A 20,675-nucleotide genomic window follows, 5' to 3' on the forward strand; every position below is an offset into this window, starting at 1 on the left:
TGTTCTTCCCTGGCAGGGGTTTTCTCAATCCCAAAGGCTTGCCTTGCAACTTCAGAAACACACACAGCCCCCACCCCCCCACCCCCCGCATTTTCTCCAAGCTCCTTTAGCCTGGTCCCGAAGAGGCAGCTGTGCAGTCACCAGCTGAACACCAGCCAACAGCATCGTCCTGCTGCTGAAGACCAAAATCCCTGTGCCTGTAAACAGGGCTGCCTTATTTAAGGCAGGCAGAGAAATCCCTGAGCAGCAGCACTGGGGGAGCAGAGCTGCTCTGGGGTCTCATCCTGGTGGCTGCATTTCAAGAAAGAAACAAACCCATCTAAGAAGTCCAAATGAAGGCAATGAAAAACAGTCCGGGGGGAAAAAATCCTGAAGAAACCAAGCAAAAATCCCCCAAAACTTCCCAAAGAAGAAATGTGAAAAGAAATGTTTGTTAAATGTAGGGGACATGGCAGGGGGAATCTTCAGTCTCCATCTCCTGGAGTTGTAGAAGCAGGCAAACCAACCCCACCCCCCCCTCCATCTGATCCAAGGAAATGCTTTTTTATTTTGAGATCCCTGTGCACAACCAGAGGCAAACATTCCCATGAAATTGCAGCTTCCTCAGGTTCAGCTAAGCCTAAACCAAACTAAAATAGCTAAATAAAAGAAGGGCTAGAGCCTGGCTGCAGGCTGGGCCAGCCTGCAGAGGAAGAAAACAAAGCACCAGGATGAGAACACAATCCTGAAGGCTGCAAGCAGTGAGCTGAGTGAGCAGAAATGTTCTTCAGGACTTGGACATGAAGCAATCCTTACACAACCAAGGGCTTGGTCCATCAGGGCGGCTCCCTTCGTGGTGAAAGTGTTCAAGAGGGACAGAGCCTTCACTGCTGCTCTCACACACCAGCTCTGGGCCCATCCCCTCCCATTTCAGAATAGTTTCTCATTTCCAGTAGACAAATTCCCAATCTCTTTATCAAAGCTGCTCTTGGTCATTGTCTTGGTCACTTGGGGGTTGGACTTGATGATCTTCAGAGGTCCCTTCCAACTATTCTGTGGTTCTGTGATCTTCAGTCCTTGCTCTGCACCCAGACAGGAAGATCATAGAGTCATCAAGTCATGGGATGGTTTGGGTTGGAAGGGACCTTCAAAATCATCCAGCTCCAACCCCCTGCCATGGGCAGGGACACCTCCCACCAGCCCAGGTTGCTCAAGGCCTCATCCAGCCTGGCCTTCAACATGTTCAGGGAGGGGACAGCCACAGCATCCCTGGGCAACCTGTTCCAGTCTCTCCCCACCTTCACTGGCAAGAATTTCTTCCTCATGTCCACTTTCAGTCTCCCCTCTCCCAGCTCAAAGCCATTGTCCCTCATCCTGGCACTCCCAGATCTTGTCAGAAGTCCCTCCCCAGCTCTCCTGGAGCCCCTTCAGGTACTGGAAGGCTGCTCTGAGGTCTCCCTGGAGAGTGGGTTTGAGCTTGTGGGCAGGTCAGTCCCCATAGAAACAAATCAGAGTATTTCCATCAACTTCAAAACGAATTTACCATCCTCAGCACTGCCTTGGCCCAGCCTCTCTCTGTCCCTCTGCAAGGAGCACACAGGCTTGGAGTCACTTTTCTTATTGCTCTCCTTTTAAAAGAAGCAAAGGCTGAAAGCTCTCCAGCTTGGAGGAGCAAAAAGTGATTGGAATGACTCAAGCCAGCTGCTCTGCGAGATCTTTTGGTTTTCAAAGACTCACTGAGGCAGGCAGGGAGGGAGCCATGCTTTTAATAATAAGGTCAGGGCCATTTGTTCAGCCAACACACTGTTTATTTTGAAGTCCAGAGGAAAAAGGTCTGTTTGGTGCACTGGAAGAAAACTGCCCTCACTGCCTGTGTCCTGGGAGCCTTTCTGCTGAGGCTCTTTGCACTCCACATCTGACAGACACAGGCAGCAACATGCCCTGGGCTGGATGGCAATGGCCTCCCTGCCAGCCACTTGCTGCTGAGAGGTATTTAGAATCATAAAATGGTTTGGGTCAGAAAGGACCTCCAAAGCTAATCCAGTCCAACCCCTCTGCAGTCAGCAGGCACATCCTCCACTAGATGAGGTTGCCCAGAGCCCTCTCCAGCCTCACCTTGAGCATCTCCTGGGATGGAGCCTCAGACACCTCCCTGGGCAACCTGTTGCAGTGTTCCAGCAGCCTCCTGGTGCAGAACTTGTTCCTCACATCCAATCTAAATCTGCTCTGCTCAAGTTTAAAGTCATTGTCCCTGGTTCTGTCCCTGCAAGGCTTTGCAAACAGTCCCTCTGCAGCCTTCTTCTACCCTTCAGGTACTGGCAGGCTGCTATTAGATGTCCCTGGAGCCTTCTCTTCTCCAGGCTGAACACCTCCAGCTCCCTCAGCCTGTCCCCATAGCAGAGCTGCTCCAGCCCCCTGAACATTTTTGTGGCACTCCTCTGGACCTTGTCAGGGTCCATCCCAGGGTGCAACCCAAAGCCTCTGCCATTCAGCAAACACAAAGGAAAAGCAGCAAGATTTTCATGGATGCAGCTAGTGAGGAAGTAGCTGAAATCCAAAGATAACATCTGCAGTGCATTCCAGTTCCAATTTCATACCCAGCTGAACATGAACCACGGTGTACAGCCAAGGCAGTCCCTTCCCTGCCTCCCCAAGGCTCAGCTCATCAGCATGCAGCCTCCTCCCACAACTGTCAACAGCTCAACAAACCCAAACCCAATGTTACAGCAGAAACACCCAACACTTGGAGGGGAAATCAAGACCCAAGCAGCTGGCTTGAACCACACACTGGAGGGCTTCTGGGCAGCTGTGCTTTCAGAGCCCATTGCTTGGGGATACATTTCTTGTTCTTGTCTGAAAAAACCAAAAAGCTTCTGAGCCATTAGGGTTTATTAGCCATGTCCCCACTGCTGCCACAGCCAGACAGGAGCAAATCAATCAGAAGTCTTTTCCCAGCAATGTTTTGTATCCTCAGCTTCTGAGCAGGCCCAGGATACAAAAGGACTGAGTCTGTAGAGATTACTCCAACTGAAGAAAAACAAACCCTGTTTATGGAAAGTTGGCTCAGAGGAGCAAGTTCTGCACTGGGGCTCCCAACCCCAAACACATGCAGGCAGAGGAGCTGGGTCCTTGCAGCTGGTGCCTCTTCACTGCTCCCAGGCAGAGCCTTCAGTGCTTGTGCTACACAGCTCATGCAAAACACACCAGAAAAGATCTCCCTTGTCTGTCCTCAGGCATTGCAACGAGATTTGGGATCCAGTTTGCATCATCCAGAGGGCATCAGGGGGTTCAAACTGCCCTCAAGTAACCCAGCTGCTCAGGACTGCAGAGCCCAGGCTGGATCCCTGCTCCCAGACCAGAAGCTGTGCCCAGCAGGAACAAGCAGAAGACAAAGGAGCTAAAGGGTCCCCAGCTGTGTGCTGCAGGCTGAGGTGCTGTGGCCAGGTCAGACAGGGACCCAGAGCAGGCCAGATGAACACCTTGATCAAAGCCCCAGTCAGGATGAGAAAGGCATCAGGCGAGACTGAGGCTGAGTGCTGACAGTGCAGGGCAATGGCTGGGTGAAGGTCACAGCTCCTCCAGACTGCTCCTGACCTGCCTGCACGATGAGAACCTCAACGAGGACAAGCCCTGGAGCAGTTCTGAGGCTGTGATAGGATCCTGAGCAAACTGGAAGTAGAACCAGCTCCACCTCCTCTGGGTGCAGCTCACATGCAGCAGCTTCTGTACAAATTAGCTTCCTTGGAACATCTCCACCAAGCAAAACAAACCACCCCCTGGCAAGGCCGCCAGCCGCCCGGTCTGTTCCTCTCCCTGTGCCAATTCCCTGATTGCCCTAACCAAGGCCTGGCACCTCACTGGGGTGATGCCAGGAGACAACCAAGTTGTGCAGGCACAAAGCCCACCCAGCCCCACAGAGGCACCTTTTGTGTGCAGTGTTGTTTGGAACCCACTCCCTGTGTGCAGATCCCTGAGGCTCTGCCTGCTGCTCTAATCCCCAGGAGCAAACCCACTGCAGCTGCCCTGGGGATGCAGCAGCTCAGCACTGCAGCCACATCAGCCTGCAAACACCAACAGGGAACTGGAGGCTTCCAGTTGCTGAAGGGCATTCCCAAACATCAGAGCTTTCCCTTTCACCACAAAAGCTGCACTTCCCAAATCACAGAGCCCTGAGATCATCCTGAACACAAACCTCCTGAGGGTGACAGGCACATAGAATTGCTTCCTTCACCACATCTAAGCACCTGCTCCCACACACCCTGTCTGCTCAGCTTTCCATGGCTCCAATCCAATCCCAGACATGCAACATGTCCCTCTGCACTCAGCTCTGCCTGCTGCAGGTGTCTGCAGTGCCAGACCAGCACAACCTGCAGCCCCTGCTCTGGGCAGCTGGCAGGGAACCCCCTCCTGTACATGGAATCACAGAATGGGTTGGGCTGGAAGGGACCTTCAAGATCATCCAGTTCCAACCCCTGCCATGAGCAGGGACCTCCCACTAGCCTAAGCTGCTCAAAGTCTCCTCCAGCCTGGCCTTAAACACTTCCAGGGATGAGGAATCCACAACCTCCCTGGGCAACCTGTTCCAGTGTCTCATCACTCTCATAGTAGAGAGCTTCTTCCTAAATCTCCAGTCTGAATCTGCCCTGCTCTAGTTTCAAACCATTGCCCCTTGACCTATCATCACAGGCCGTTCTGAACAGCCCCTCCCCAGCTCCCCTGTAGCTCCCTTCAGGTACTGGAAGCCCACAAAACCTTTCCAGAGCCTTTTCCAGGCTGAACAGCCCCAACTCTCCCAGCCTGGCCCCACAGCAGAGGTTCTCCAGGCCTCTGCTCATCTTTGTGGCCTCCTCTGGATCCTCTCTAGCAGCTCCAGGTCCTTCTTGTGCTGGGGGCCCCAGACCTGGAGGCAGTGCTGTAGGTGGGCTCTCAGCAGAGCAGAGGGGCAGGATGCCCTCCCCTGACCTGCTGCTCTCCCTGCTCTGGGTGCAGCCCAGGACATGGGTGGCTGTTTGGGCTGCCAGCACATGTTGCCAGCTCATGTCAAGCACCTCACCCACCAGGACCCCCAGGTCCTTCTCCTCAAGGCTGTTCTCAATCCACTTCTCACCCAGGCTGGATCTGTGCTTGGGATTGCCCTGACCCAGCTGCAGGAGTCTTGCCCTTGGCCTTGTTGAACTCCATGTGGTTGGCTTGGTCCCACCTCTGCAGCCTGTCACAGCCAAGTCACAGAGAGCAAGCTGTGGCCTCCAGCCCCTCACAGCCACGGTGCTGCCACCCCCCCAGCCACTGATGCCACCACAGCTGTGCATGGGGCTGGGAGGAGTGGCCTCAGATGCTCCCTTGCACGGTTAGAAGGTTACAGAAGAGGTTAATTGAAAGCAAACAAAACAAGAGCCCCAAGAACTGGTCCCAGAGGCTGCAGGGCTTTGGTTTTCAGTTTTGTTTGTTTAAACAGAAACCCTGCTGAGGGAGGCAGCTACCCTGCAGGTCTGCTCCCTAACACTCTGGAAGCTCCACAAGCCAGGAGAAGACTTTCCAACACTTGATCCACCACAGCTGAGGAGAACTCTACAGCCCCACCAGACATGTCCTTAGGCACAGAGAGGGGAACTCTGCTGCCAGACCTCACTCATCAGCCAGGACTTGGGAAGAAATCTTGAGAGTCTTATGCTCAGAAGTCATCTGAATGCAACAGTCCTGCAAGTCAGCCCTGTCCAGGGAGCATGTGACACACAGCCTGGCACACACAGCCTCACACTCCAATGTAAGACCTGAGGCCACACAAGAGCTTTTAAAGCATTTTAAATTGGGTGGATTATAGAACCAGGAGCAGAGGAGATGGTTCCAAGCTGCAGTAGGTGAGACTCAGGCTGGATCTCAGGAGATATTTCTGCACTGGAAGGGTTCTCAGGCATTGGAAGAGGCTGCCCAGGGCAGGGCTGCAGTCACCACCCCTGGGGTGTTCAAGCAGCTGTGGCCCTGCTGCTTGGGGCATGGTTTGCTGCTGACCCTGCAGTGCTGGGTGGAGGGTTGGACTGGATGAACTTGGAGGTCCCTTCCAACCAGATGTATTCTGTAATTCTGTGACCTTTCAGCTCATCCAGTCCAAGCTTTCTCTCTCTACCAAGGCTGGGACTAAGCCATGGCCCTCAGCACCACATCTGAGGCTTTTAAACACCCCCAGGGATGGGGATTCAGCCACCTCCCTGGGCAGCTTGTACCAGGCTTTAAGAACCTTTCAGTGAAGAAGTTTCTCCTAATGTCCAACCTCTACTCTACCTCTCCTCTACTGCAACTTGAGTCCATTTCCTCCCATCCTATCACTTGCTACTAGGGAGAAGAGACCAACCCCCACCTGGCTCCAACCCCCACCAGGCACCAACCCTCACCTAGCTCCAAGCTCCTCTCAGGGAGTTGTGGAGGGGAGCTCTCCCCATACCACACAGGGAAGCCTTTCACTCCCCAGCACCTTCCCAGTTTCCTGGCTCACAGCTAAAGGAGGAGCTGCAAAAACATCAGCATGACCTTGGCTCTTCAGCCAGTGCCACAGAGCAGTGCTGTGACCCACAGTCATGGGACAGACCTGACCCCAGGCTCCACACAGAACAAATATCAACAACCAGGGGACAACATCCTGGGACCTTGTAATAAACCTTCCTGCTGCACCTTTTCCAGCCCAGGATGCAGGCTGAGATCCCTGGATTCCCAACATGCATGACATGCTCAGGGTCTAACCATGCAACACCCAGCAGGAGCTCAGCACTTCCAGGAAGCAGCATTTTCAGCCTCCTGTTCCTGCCCTATCTGTCCATTATCTACCACTGCCAGGGCCCCACTCAGCTGCCTCTCAGCTATACCAAGAGCACAACTTGGCAGCAGTGAAGTGGTGACACAAGAGCTACCAGGCTCTGGCTGAGGACAAATGATCAAAACTTCTCCACACCAAGCCACTCTTTAGGCATATTCTAGGAGCTCTCTGAAGTCAGTCTTTAGATCATGGTTTGATGGCAAATGAGTTTGCTGCCCAGACACAGATGAAGAGAACTCCACAAAATGGGATTTAGTCATTGTTTTTCCCCCAGACACATTGCCAGGACCTGACTTCTCCCCACTGCCATGAGCCTTCAGGATCATATACTCTTGGCCAAAGCCTGCAGCCATGCACATCTCTCCTTTCCAGAACTCTCAGCCTCTGCAGCAGCTGCACTTCATCAGCTTCTCTCGCAGCACTGACAAAGATGAAACCCAGGCACACATCTCCTGTGGTCTTTGGTGGGCTCCCACCAGGAGCTAACCTTAAATTTCAAGCAAGGCAATAGAAGCACAGAACGTTAGAGCTTGGATGAGATCTCTGAAGACAGAGTCCAGGATCACCCAGAGCAGGTGACACAGGAACACATCTTGAAGATCTCCAGAGAAGGAGACTCTACAGCCTCTCTGGGCAGCCTGCTCCAGGGCTCCAGCACCCTCACACCAAAGAAGTTTCTCATCATGAGAAAGTAGCTGGGACATGAGAAACACTGGGATGAGTCTTGTGTGAAGACAGCAGAGCCAGAACACAGCTGGGCCCCAGTCACCCCAGATTTTGGGATCCCTGTCATGTTGCTCACCCCATGCTTCTCAATCACCCTTTATTTCAGGAAAGTGTTGCCTGATCTACAACAATTTGCTACTCAGCATTCCAAAAGAAGCCAGAGGTGCATGCTGAGGAGAAGCTCAGTATCCAAATGAGAAGCCTGAGGGATGATTTTTTTCCTTGCTGTCCTTGGGAGTGATCAGGCTGAGCCTTACAGCTGCAGTTCCACAATGACCCAAGTTCTCTCAGCTCTTCTGAGACTTGTTATCTGCCACAGGACCCTATGAAAGGAGACTTTACTGAGCTTTGATTACCAACATCTGGAAAAACGAATTGCAACACCAGGAGAAAATTCTTTGCAAGCCAAACTCAGCCACTCAGCCACTTCAATAACAACTTTCAGGAGGGAACAACTGAGAAGCAGCTGGGCCATGAGGAACACCTGCTGCTGCTCCAAGGATTCCAGACATTGTGTTCAGAGGTGAACAGCAGCACAACTCCCTGCACAGACCCCACACCCACCTCCCCCTGCCTTTTAGGACTCTCTTTCTGCAGGGAAAGAGAGAAGCATTCATGAGACCTGGAGGTGTGACAGAGATCATTAAGCAGAGTGCAAACCAAGCAGCTCTGCTCAGGAAGCTTTGCTTGCAGAACTGTGTCCCATCAGCAGGGAACCAGCACATCCCAGCCCTGCCCCTGCCTGGCAGAGCTGCCTGCTGATGGCACCAGAGCCATGTGGCCTCTTGCTTCTCTCTGCACCCCTGTCCTCTGCCAAAACAACCACAGGAACAGCTCAGGAACACTTCTGCTTCCCAGCCCTGCTGCTTCCCAGAGCTGCCCTTCCCAGACCGCACCGGCAGCAGCGCCCAAGCTCCAGGGCTCCCCACACCTGTGCAGGCACTGGCCAGGCAGTGTCAGGGCATCCAGAATAAATGGATTTTCCTTCAGAACAAATGGATTTTCCTTCAGAATAAATGGATTTTCTTTTTCAGAACAAATGGATTTTCCAGCCTGGGTAGCACATCAGAAAAGAGCAGCTTTAGTGCAGCTGCAATGCACAGACCAGGCCAGCACAGGAGCACCCACACAGCACTGGACCTTGCAGGGCATGACTCAGGAGGATGCAAAACATTATTCCAGGATCTGGAATCCCATGCCAGGAAGAAGTTGCATTCTCCTCAGTGTTCTCCTCCCTGGTTTTTACAGCACCATTTACACCATGACACAAAATAATAAGGCTCTGCTCAGAGACAGACTGGGGCTGGAGCCACTCACCCACCAGCACCAACCCCTGCTGGAAACCAGGCTGAGCACTGAACAAGGCTGATTCCCTGATCTGGAATTGAACTTCCCTATTCATGTGTTTCAATCTAATTATTTCACAGCACAAATCCCTTCAACACACTCTGTTTTCAAAGAGCTTTCCAGCAAAGGCACCACCACAGCCTTCAGCCTCACCACCCATCTGCATCTGAAGAGCTCCCAAGCAGGCACCAGCTGGGAGCATCCTCTTTTTCCAGGGCAAAAGAGGAGAATTAGCTGATCCTAGCTGATGTCAGCAGCATCTCCCTTCTGCCCACTCCTTACCACTACAAATTCCTTCAATCCTGAAGTGAAACTTCACAGCTGATAGGAGAGCTGCAGAGTCCCAGTCCCCTTCTCTCCCAGTTTGGTTCACAGTGTTTTGCTTAGGCTGAGTTTCTCCTTCTGGTGGGGACCCAACTGCTTTGTCTACAGGGGAGTGCAAGAAAAACTGGGAGGAAAGAAAAGTTGAAAGCAGCCCAGAATTGTAGTTTACATTTTCCATCCCACCACTCTCAAATCTAAACCCAAAGAGCTTTCATCTGAAACAAGACTCAAGCTCTTAAAGCTCCAAAGAGGTGCTAAAGCCAAGCCTGCCAGGGCTTGCTGTGCTGCCTGCTTGCTGAGAGCTGCTTTAGAACTTGGCTTTGATTTGTTTGCCCCAATATTTGCCAAGCCAGCACTGCTCCTCACCCCTTGCTCCCTCTGTTTAGGAACAACAGCAGAAGGTTTCCTTCAGTCTATCACTGGCTTCAGGACAACTGATTAAAGTTGCAGGAGCAGCTCCAGCCTGCCTGCCCTTGAGGTTAACCACACATCATCAGCTTGGCTTACACCAGGAACTGAGAAGTTAAGTCACAATTGCTACATAAAACCTGGATGAAACTCACAAAGATGCCTGTTTTGATTGGAGATGGGGACAAAGCAGACTGCAAACCACAACTCTGCTCCTTCAGGAGAGCTCTGGGGCACCAAATGCCTTTGTGTGGCTGGCAGGCTGGAAATGCTGCAGGTCAGGAGCTGGGCACCTCACTAGAGGGTACAAAGGGTTCAGTCCCTGCTCCAGGACTCTTTGTTCAGTCCCTGCCCCCAGGAGTTTCCCAGCCTGCATTTTACCATCAGTGCTCAGAGCTCTCAAAGCTATAGAAACCTATTCCACCACTTAGTGAGGGTGGTCAAATCCTTAAAAAGCCTGGTAGCAACTTCCCCAGAGCAGGAGACACAGCTGAGGGCCCTCCCAAATGCCCAGCAAGGAGGTGGCCACCCCTGCCAACAGAGCTGCAGCTGTAGCACCAAAGAGCTGGAGCCAAGCTGGCTTGAACACAGCAAACAGAGCAGAGAGAGCAGGAGGGCACCAGAATGGCACTGCTGCAACCACAGCTGGGATGGGAATGAGAGCAGGCTTGGAGAGCTGGAGAACCTGGGGCACACCTGTGTGACACTGCCTGTCCCAGCAAGCCATGGTCTGCACCTCAGCACAGACTAATTTATAATCACAGAATGGGTTGGGTTGGAAGGGACCTTAAAGCTCATCCAGCTCCAACTCCCTGCCATGGGCAGGGACACCTCCCACCAGCACAGGTTGCTCAAGGCCTCATCCAGCCTGGCCTTCAGCACCTGCAGAAAGGAGGCATCCACAGCCTCCCTGGGCAACCTGTGCCAGTGTCTCCCTACCCTCACTGGCAGGAATCTCTCCCTGATCTCCAGTCTAAATCTACCCTCCTCGAGCTTTACTGGGTTAGCACCAGAGGAAGCTTTTTTACATGAACTTCATGGTTGGAGATCAGGAACTATTTCTTTGCAGCCAGAGTGGTCAGGAATTGGCACAGGCTGCCCAGGGAGGTGGTGGAGTCCCCATCCCTGGAGGTGTTCCAGAACCCTGGGGCCATGGTGGGTTTGGGTGGCTGGCTGGACTGGATGATCTCAGAGAGCTTTTCCAACCCAAACAATTCTATGTTGCTATGATTCTAGGACACTGCCTGCCCACCCTTCCCACTGACTGGGTGCTGTGCTCACTTCTGCACATGGAAGGGACCCACAGCTTACTGCTTCCTGTGCTTTGCCTTTCACAGCACACAGAACCTGTGCCTGCTTCTCACTAACTTGGAAGTTAGTGCACCAAACACAGGTAACTAAAGATCACTGCTCTTATGGGAAGGCTTTGAGCTAAAAGCACAGAGAAGTTAAACAGAGTAACAAAGACTAGGAGCAGAAGAGCCACATCACCTGGAAACTTTAATCTGGAGGCAGGGAAAGCCAGTTTAGAAAAAGGAAACTCTGGAATCTCCAAATGTCCAAAGCTGAGTCAACATCAAGTGGAGGAAAAATAAACTCCTGCAGTTCACAGTTCAGGATGCCTGCTTGCCCCTCCTCATCTTCCAAAGAAAAAAAAAAAAAAAAAAAAAGAAAAGGTTCTGTTAAACAGTAGTAAAAAAAGCTCCTCAGTGCACATTGTGCTTTGTGTCTGCGTGCAGAGCTACTGTGAAGTCACAGCCAGAGGATGTGCAGCAGCCCTGCAGGACTGAAGGTCCAGTTCTGGAGCCACTATTACAGGAAAGATCTGGAGGTGCTGGAAGGCGTCCAGAGAAGGGCCATGAGGATGAGCAGAGGGCTGGAGCTGCTCTGCTATGGAGACAGACAGAAAGTTGGGGTTGTTCAGTGTGGAGAGGAGAAGGCTCCAAGGATACCTTCTTGCAGCCTTCCAGTATCTGAAGGGGGCTACAAGAAAGCTGGGGAGGGACTTTTTAGGCTGTCAGGGAGTGATAGGACTGGGGGGAATGGAGCAAAACTAGAAGTGGACTCAGATTGGATGTCAGGAAGAAGTTCTTCCCTATGAGGGTGGTAAGACACTGGCACAGGTTGCCCAGGGAGGTGGTGGAAGCCTCATTCCTGGAGGCTTTTAAGGCCAGGCTGGAAGTGGCTCTGAGCAACCTGATCTAGTGTGAGGTGTCCCTGCCCATGGCAGGGGGGTTGGAACTGGATGACCCTTGATGATTCTATGATTGCTGGAGTCTCAGAGCCACATGCAGCCTCAGCTGGATGCGTTTTGGGTTGATCTTGGTCATGCATTTCAAGAAATCTACACTAACTTCCTCCCAGGGAAACATCCTGCCCTGCACTTGCTTGATCCAGGCCAGTAGCAATAACCTAGGAGGAGAAAGCCTCTCTCCCAGCAGCCAGAAGTCTGTTGGAAGCTGTTTGCAATTAGTGCATTTGTAGCACTGCTCATCTGCGGGGTCTCCTTGGCATCCAGAACCGAGTGACCTCACTGCAGCCTCGGTGCAGTTCCACAGCAAAAAGAAATAGGCAGAGATGCTCCAGGAAATGCTCCAGAGCCATGGAATCCTCCATTCCACTGCTTTGTTCCTGTCTCCACTTACAGACTGGCAGCAGTGCACAGCCAGCCCAGGTCTGACAGCTGGCATTCAGTGTCCAGGGTACACAGATGAAGCTCACACTTGGCTGTTTCCTGTGCCACCTGCTCCTGGCAGAGTTCAGACTTCCTTGCTGCTGGAGGCTGCCTGGAATGCTCCTCAAGGCATGCTGGAGGGTGGTTAGCCCTCATGTCCTCAGCTGGAGTTACTCAATTCACCAACACACTGCACGACAAAGGGATTTTCCAGAGCCAGCTCCTCTCCCTTCAAGCCTCTGTTTCCAAGGGGTGACACCATGGCAGCTCTGGAAAACCAGGGCTCCTCCAGCCCCCCAAACACTCCCCCTGCAGCTGTCTCCATAATCCTTTGGGGATGCAAAAAAGCCTTCAGGCACTTGGGCCTTGGAGAGCCAAGGCTATCCCCCAGCTGTCCAAAGGATTATTCTGTGCATGTGCAAGCTTGGCAGCCCAGCAGGGCTGGAAGTTCCCAGGAGCTGGGTGGTTAAAGAGGACTGCTCATGGCCATGGGAGCTGACCTGCTGCAGCAGCACCGCTGGCATTCTGGCCAGAACGTGAACAGAGGTTGGAAAAGTGCTAGAAACCATCAGAAGGGAAAGCCACAGAGCTGGGCTCACTGGAAGGAGAGTGAAGCAAGGGATGAGAGTCCCAAGTGAGGGCTGGTAACAGGGAGGGTTGAGAGTGGGGTAAAAAGAGTCCTGTAAACACAAGCAAGATAAAGGCAGAGGGTGGGCTGAGAAGCATTTCCAGGTAGCTATGAGAGACCTCACTCCTCTGCTTGTCAAAGCTGAGCTCTGCACAGCTCCCTCTGAGGGCACAGCACCGACCTCACCCATGCTTAGGTGAGGACCTTCCCTGTGGGGACCAACAGTGCACAGCTGCTCACAAAAGTGAGAGGTCTCAAAGACCACGGCACAGCTTTTAGGTTTTTCATCCTGGTCACCCCACCAGGTAAAGAACAAGCTCAGCTGAGCAGTGGCTGAGACCGTGAGAAGAACCCCTCCGTGGCACAACCTTCTTCCTGCACAGAGCCACAGGCTCGTCCCTCCCACCGAGCCACCGAAGAAGCCCCTCTGGCCTATCACCAGCAGCTATGCTGTCCCCAGAAAACTGGTTTAGAAGAGACAGAGAGAGGGTCTGTCTTGAACTGTAGGTCCCAGTTCAAGAAAAGCCACTCACAAACCCTGAGCTTACGGCACGGAGGCAGGCAGCTGGTGCTCCGGCACACAACTGTGCGAGCTGCCCGGAGCTGCGGGACACTGAGCTCATTCTCTTGGGAAACCTCTGTAAGGAGCTGCACAAGGCAGAGCACTGCTCAGGAGGTCAAACAGACGCCTCCGAGCACTTCAAACGAGAAACAAACAGGCAGGAGATCTACTGGCAAGGAATCTTTTCCTAGGAGCTGTTTACAGGCACGAAAGCCAAGTCCGGGGTAGAGACACAAAAGCTGCTGAGCCTTAGCCCTCCTCGCCCAGGTTTGGTTCCTACGCGGTTCCGCCAGCCCCCGGCGCAGCGATGGTCGCCAGCCCGGCACCGGGGCTGGGCCGCGGGCAGGAGCCGCAGCACTGCCGTCATCAGCGGCGGAGACACCGCACGGCCGGCTCCCGGCCTCGCTGCTCGGGGCTGCAGGCGAGTGCTCGCTGCACAGCCTGGTAGACCGGGCGCTGCTGGCTCGCAGGGCCGCCCGCGGCCGGCAAGAGAGGGAGAAGGGGCCTGTGTCAGCCGGGAGAGGACGCGCTGCTCCCGAGAAGGCGGCTTCAGAGAGCGCAGCCAGGACAGCCATCCCCCCCGGGACCCCGCGGCGCGGCTCCAGCCACGGCTCCGACCCTCGAGCACGGGTGGCCGGACGTTGCCGGACATCAGGACGCCGAGGACATCCCCGCGGCGGGGACCACCCACTAAAACGGGGCTGCCAGACCGGAAGGGGCTGTCAGGAGCCCCCAGGCCCCTAACCCCGGTGCAGCCAGACCGCGGCCCGGCCGCTTCGGCGCGCCCTGGACGCCGATACCACCGCCGCCATAGCCCCACACCTGAGGGCGCCTCGACCCGGCCTCATCGGGCAGGCCGCGAGCCACGGCCGTGAGCAGAGCGCTGAGCTGCGCCGGTCGCTGCCCCCCAGGGCCCCAGAGGTGCACCCTGCCCCTCCCGGTACCTGCGGTCCCGGCGCCCACGGCCCTCAGCGCGGCCCGCGCCGCCCCATCGCCGGCTCCTGCGGCCGCCGGGCACCGCCCATCCGCGTCTGCCCGCCCTCTCGGCGGCCCCGGCGACGTCCACCAATCCCCGCGCCGGCCCCGGAGCCGCTTCAGCCAATGGGCGCCGCGGGTCCCGGCCGGCGTCGCAACGCGACCACGCTGGCAGCAGGCGCTGGCCAATAGCGGCCCCGCAGGGCGGCCTCGCCCCGCCCCCGGCCAAGGGCACACGCGTGCCGCCTGTCGCGCCGCCGCCGCAGGGTCTTCCCGGCAGCGCGCGGCTGCGGCCCCCGGCCCCGCCCGAACCGCGGGAGCCCGCGGGGAGCGGCGGCGCTGCCCCGTCCCGAAGGGACGCCCCGGGGAGGAACCAGCACGGCTGCCGCACTTCGCTTGGGGGCTCGGCCCCTCGCGGCCGCCGCACCCGGGCAGTTGTTTATGGAGCAGCAGACAACGGAGCTCCTACAACAGAGTCCTCGAAGGACCACCGAGCCCCGCTCCCCTCCGCTGGCTCCGGGAGTAGCGACCGGGACGTGCTTGCTGCCAGGCCGGGTGTGAAGAAGGGCACCAAGGCAGCGCCCCGAGGCAATGGGCAGAGCCCACCGTGCCGTCTGCTCCCGGGTGTAGAGGACACCAAGGCCAGTGACCGCCTGGCTTTGGCTGCTGCTCCCCGCGGGGGCACAGCCTCGCAGCTGTGCTCGGAACAGAAGTGTACAGACACAGGGTGATTTGGCAATCTTTATATCCACATTACATCATAACCATGCACGAACCCCAGGGGCCGGGGGTATTTACAGAGTGAATTGCACTTAACACAGGAACCAGGAATAAATGGCAATGGAAGAAACCTCTCCCTGGGTTGCATAAAGCCCCAGTGCTATTTATAGCCCACGCAGCCTGACAGGCAGCGGTGCCCTGCATTATCTGACCAGTTCCAATGGGAGTTGCTGTTCCTACTGACACAGTGTAGCCCTGGAGATACTGCATGGAAACACTCCACTCACCACCAGACTGCTTTATCTGTGAAGAGGCTGCAAGTCCACCCCCAGCCCTGACTCCCTGTCTGTGACCTCTAGTGGCCTGGTTTCTTTTAGAACTTCAGGCCCCTACCTTTAATACTGTTTTCCCTACTTTTTTAAATGAAGGAAAAAAGGCCTCAGTGAGTGCTTGAGTCCCTTCACTAGGGTCTTCAGAACCTCTGAGCAAGTTCTTCCTTCTTGCTTGGAAGGGAAACAATCACCAAGCACAGGTAGGACTCAACAAGAGCAGCCCACAAGAGATGCTATCCACAGCTCCAGGAGCAGTGCAGCATGCAGGAATGGGAACCCTGGGCAGTGACACCCCTGCTGTACATTCTTGACACAGCTTTTGGGAAGTTACCTACTCAAAAGGCACAGACCAGTCCTGACCATCCTGGCATGTCCAGCTGAGTGCTTCATCCTGTTCATACAAGGAGATTCTGCTTCCAGCCTTACCACAACCTGTGGGGCCACTACAAATGATCTAAGAGAACAGCACCCAAAGGGGGATCCCTGCAGCAGTCCTTCTGCTTCTAACCTGCTACCAGTGCTGAGCCGCAGCCCCAGGGGGAGGAAGGGCTCCCAGTGCCAGAACACAATGGTCTCTGTGGCACACAAAGCAAGCTTTGTAACAGCAGTGAGCAGCCACCTCTGACTGGATTTGTACATTTATACAAGTTTAGAGTTTTAAAGCTTCCCTATGAACCAAACTTCCTTGTCCTGTACAGGCTACAGGCAAACTATCAGTGGAGACCCGAGGCTCACCAACTCTGTCACTGACTCACTGGGAAGAAGTCAGGCTGAGGCCACCTGCCCAGGGGGTTTGTTTTACCAATGCCCTGCTTGTGCGCTCAGTACCAAATCCCTTCTGTGTGTGAATTTTGGCTTTTACTCCCTCCATAACAAACAGTGTAGCTGGCAGAGAAGACTCCTGCCTAATTCTGCCATGGAGGACCTGCTGTGAGCAGCAGCAGAGCCTTCAGCCAATGCTGATATTGTTCCAGTGGGCAGGGAGCATCCAGTGCTGCTTAGTATTCTTGTTCAAAAGTTAAATGAAAGTCACTTTCAGCAGCTAAGAAAAGCAAGCAGAGCACATCTTCCTTCTCTCACAGGCAGCCTTCCTGTCATCAGGAGTCTTACATAAGCCAAATTCTGCCCTCAGACCTCTTATGGCAGATGGAAGAGAGCTGAAACCTTTTCTATAATATTCCTAATACTGAGAGCCCCAGGGCCAGCAAAGCTGCAGCATGAAGCAGTGCAGGGGAGGTTACATTTAACTGTCATTTCCACAGCAGGAAAGCAGGGTTTAGAGTCTGGCCTGTTGGAGAGCTGCTCTCAATGTCAGACAGCTCTTGGACAGTTCAGGTGTCCTCAGGCCTCCTCCAAGCCTTCCCCTCTACAATTTCAGCAGCCACCAGCAGCAGAGAGTTGGGCTGCAGTTGTAGTTTCTGAGGAGCACACAGTGCTAGCAGCAGGACCTGAAGGTTCTCAAGACCAAAAGCTTTGTGTACTTTATGCTTTCATCAGATGGTTCCATCAGGCAGAACTGGTCCATTGCCCTCCCCCTGTTGGCACTAATGGACCTGTTCTCAGTCTAGGGAAGAGCTCTCTCAAAGCCACAGAAGGGCTGTGCCTCCACCTGCCTGGAGAGCAGCACAGCAATGGGGGAAGGGTCCAGACCTTGTCTAACATCTGGCCGACCACAGCAGGCAGTGGTTTGCAGTGCCCACAGCAGATTGCCTGCTTCCCACAGTCCTGCAGCAAAAGGCCCTTCCACATCACACAGTGGGTCTCAAAAACAATCCAGCCCCCTGCCAAGAACAGCCTGGGCCTAAGATCCATCTGCTCTGAGGGGTTTTGGTCAAGGCCCAATGATCTACAAGGTCTCTTTAATACCTACATAATTTTTAACAGCACTTAAGCCCCAGGCATGAACCTTTTGTTGGAACTCAAGCCAAGTTCAGAGCCTTCCACAAAGTCAAATACTAAAGAAAATCTCTTTCAAGAGGCAGGGAAGTGACTAAACTGCTTCTTAAACCAGGCCAGACTGATTCTAGAAACTGCATGTTCAGAGCAGGATTTTCAGAGTTCATAGCCCTGAACTCAGAAGTCTTAACAGTGTGATTCTTCCTCACACACTTCAACTCCTTTATTTAGTTTAGTTCAGAACTTAAGGAGCCAGCTCCATGTGTCCAGCTGTTCCTGAAGGATTTTCAACACCTCAGAATTTTCCATTCCCCGTGTGCTCCTTTGCCAGCCTTCTAAATACTGACTGCACATCACCTTCCAGTCTGGGACCACCAAAAGGGAGACATCTCCAGTCCCTGCTGTCTGCACCTTCTCTCCACAGGATGGAACTGAAGTAAATGCCAAGTGCTGAAAGTGCTTTCTGAACAGGGACACCCTTAGGGCAGAGCACTGTGGTGCCTAAAGAGGGGCTCATGCCCTCCTTCCATGGGATTGTGCTGCAAGCAGGTTCCCTTCACCTCGAATCAGTCCTCTAGCAAAGGTGAAAGCAGAAGTGCCAGGAACCATGTGCGCCCTCTGCCACCAACAGCCCTCCTCTGGCTGCACACAGGACAAAATCAAAGGCATTGGTTTGGAAACCTTATGAAAGAAAAGCCATCAGAGTTAACTGCCCTTAATTTTATTATATAACCAGACAGAACAGTTGAGACTGGAATGTCAGAATTCCCCTTCCAGCACAATTCACAGCTTCATATTTGCTTTGTATCAGAAAAAGAAGAATCAACTCACTACTACGCAGGTAGGATTCATCAAGTGAGGTACAGGCTCAGAATACAGAGCAAAAATTCACTGCAAATTGCTTTCCTGGCCTTCAGAGAGCAGCTGATGTCTCCCAACTCCTCCTTTAGCCAGCTTCACCCAGAACATTCAGCAGAGGGGATGCAAGTGTCAGAGCCAGTGCATGAAGAGCAGCCATCAAAGACCTCCCCAAGCCAGTAGAAGCCTGCCTGGAGGAGCTGTGGTAACAATGCTTCCCCTTCAGCAAAACAAAGGATTTAGAGTAGGGCAGTTAGCCCTGCTGCTGCCAGCTCTGGTACATCAGGTGAAGTACAATCATTGGAGAATTACAGTCTGCAATTCAGTAAAACAGAGGAAGAGGCAAACAAGAGGTTAGCAGTTATGTGAAACCTTAAGATTAAGTATTTTAGTAGAGGGGAAGAGGATTCTGCACAAGGTCAATAGTGGAAGGGCATGAAGGGGGAGTTCAGGGTGTGATGGTTCTGCAGAAGTTTTACAAAATGTATAAAGTGTTTCTCTACAACAACCAAAACCCTTACAAGTGCAGGTATATATACACATGACAGGAAAATATTGCTCCACTCACTCAAAACAGGGCCAAAGGAGAGATCTAGAGAGGGAAAAAACAAAAACCAAAAAGCAGCATGCAAAAAAAACCAACAGCCAACCCACCCCTGGAACTAGAGAAGATCCTGCTTCAGATACTGAGCCACCCTACAAAACACCTCCAGGTTGCAAAAGGGCTCTGAAATCAGTGTGCTGGGCACTTCCTGTACAAGAATGTTCTGACTGATCAACAGAAGCCATGAATAAATACTGAGCTGCTTCATAAAGCCTGCAGGAGCAACACAGGCAGAGAAAGCAATGCAGACATACTTCCATTGTTCCCAAATCAAAACAAGAGGAGAGAGAAAAGAGAGTTCCCAGGCAGGAAACTAAAGTACAGAGGCAGCCTAACTGCTTGAGGGGTGAGGAGAGAGCAGCGCAGGTTACTGTCAAACAGCTTTCTCGTGTGTGTGCAGCCACTAAAACCCTTCCTGGGAGACTTCATCAGGACAGAGAGCAGAGCATTTGGTAGCATAGCTGTTGCCTTTTAATCTCTCCCCCATGGTTACAGAAACACCAGACCAAAGAAAGAATAAAAATAATAATAATAATAATATCTGACTAGGGGAGGGGAAAAAATAAACCCTTGTCACCTAAATGTAGTTATTTCTTCAACTGTTAGTCAAGTCCCCACAGTTTCGCTCCAAAAAAAGCTAGCAACAAAAATCCGACAACAAAATAAACCCCAAGGAAAAAAAAAAACACGACAACAAAAAAAACCCCAAGGAAAAAAAAAAAACACAACAACAAAATAAACCCCAAGGGAAAAAAAAAAACACAACAACAAAATAAACCCCAAGGGAAAAAAAAAAACACAACAACAAAATAAACCCCAAGGAAAAAAAAAAAACACAACAACAAAATAAACCCCAAGGAAAAAAAAAAAACACAACAACAAAATAAACCCCAAGGAAAAAAAAAAACACAACAACAAAATAAACCCCAAGGAAAAAAAAAAAACACAACAACAAAATAAACCCCAAGGAAAAAAAAAAAACACAACAACAAAATAAACCCCAAGGAAAAAAAAAAACACAACAACAAAATAAACCCCAAGGAAAAAAAAAAAAACCAACAAAATAAACCCCAAGGAAAAAAAAAAACCAACAAAATAAACCCCAAGGAAAAAAAAAAACCCACCAAAATAAACCCCAAGGAAAAAAAACCCACCAAAATAAACCCCAAGGAAAAAAAACCCACCAAAATAAACCCCAAGGGAAAAAAAAAACCCACCAAAATAAACCCCAAGAAAAAAAAAACCCACCAAAATAAACCCCAAGGAAAAAAAAAACCCACCAAAATAAACCCCAAGGAAAAAAAACCCAACAAAATAAACCCCAAGGAAAAAAAAACCACCAAAATAAACCCCAAGGAAAAAAAACCCAACAAAATAAACCCCAAGGGAAAAAAAAAAAACCACCAAAATAAACCCCAAGGAAAAAAAAACACCAAATAAACCCCAAGGAAAAAAAAAACACCAAATAAACCCCAACAAAAAAAAACACCAAATAAACCCCAACAAAAAAGACACCAAATAAACCCCAACAAAAAAAACACCAAATAAACCCCAACAAAACCCCCCACCAACAAATAAATGCCAACAGAAAAAAACAACAAATAAACCCCAAGGAAAACAACAAAATAACCCCCCCAAAAAATCAAAATAACCCCCAAGAAAAACAACAAAACAAACCCCAACAGACACCCCAACAACTAACCCCCACCACCAAACAACTCAACTGAACAGACCCCACCAAGCCAAACCATCTGAGGAGAGCCTTTCATGGGATAATATCCAGCAGCAGATGTTCCCCACCACAAATCAAGGTCCAGCAGATCAGTGCCTAAAC

Source organism: Indicator indicator, chromosome 36 (assembly GCF_027791375.1).
Source record: "Indicator indicator isolate 239-I01 chromosome 36, UM_Iind_1.1, whole genome shotgun sequence".
Lineage (NCBI taxonomy): Eukaryota > Metazoa > Chordata > Aves > Piciformes > Indicatoridae > Indicator > Indicator indicator.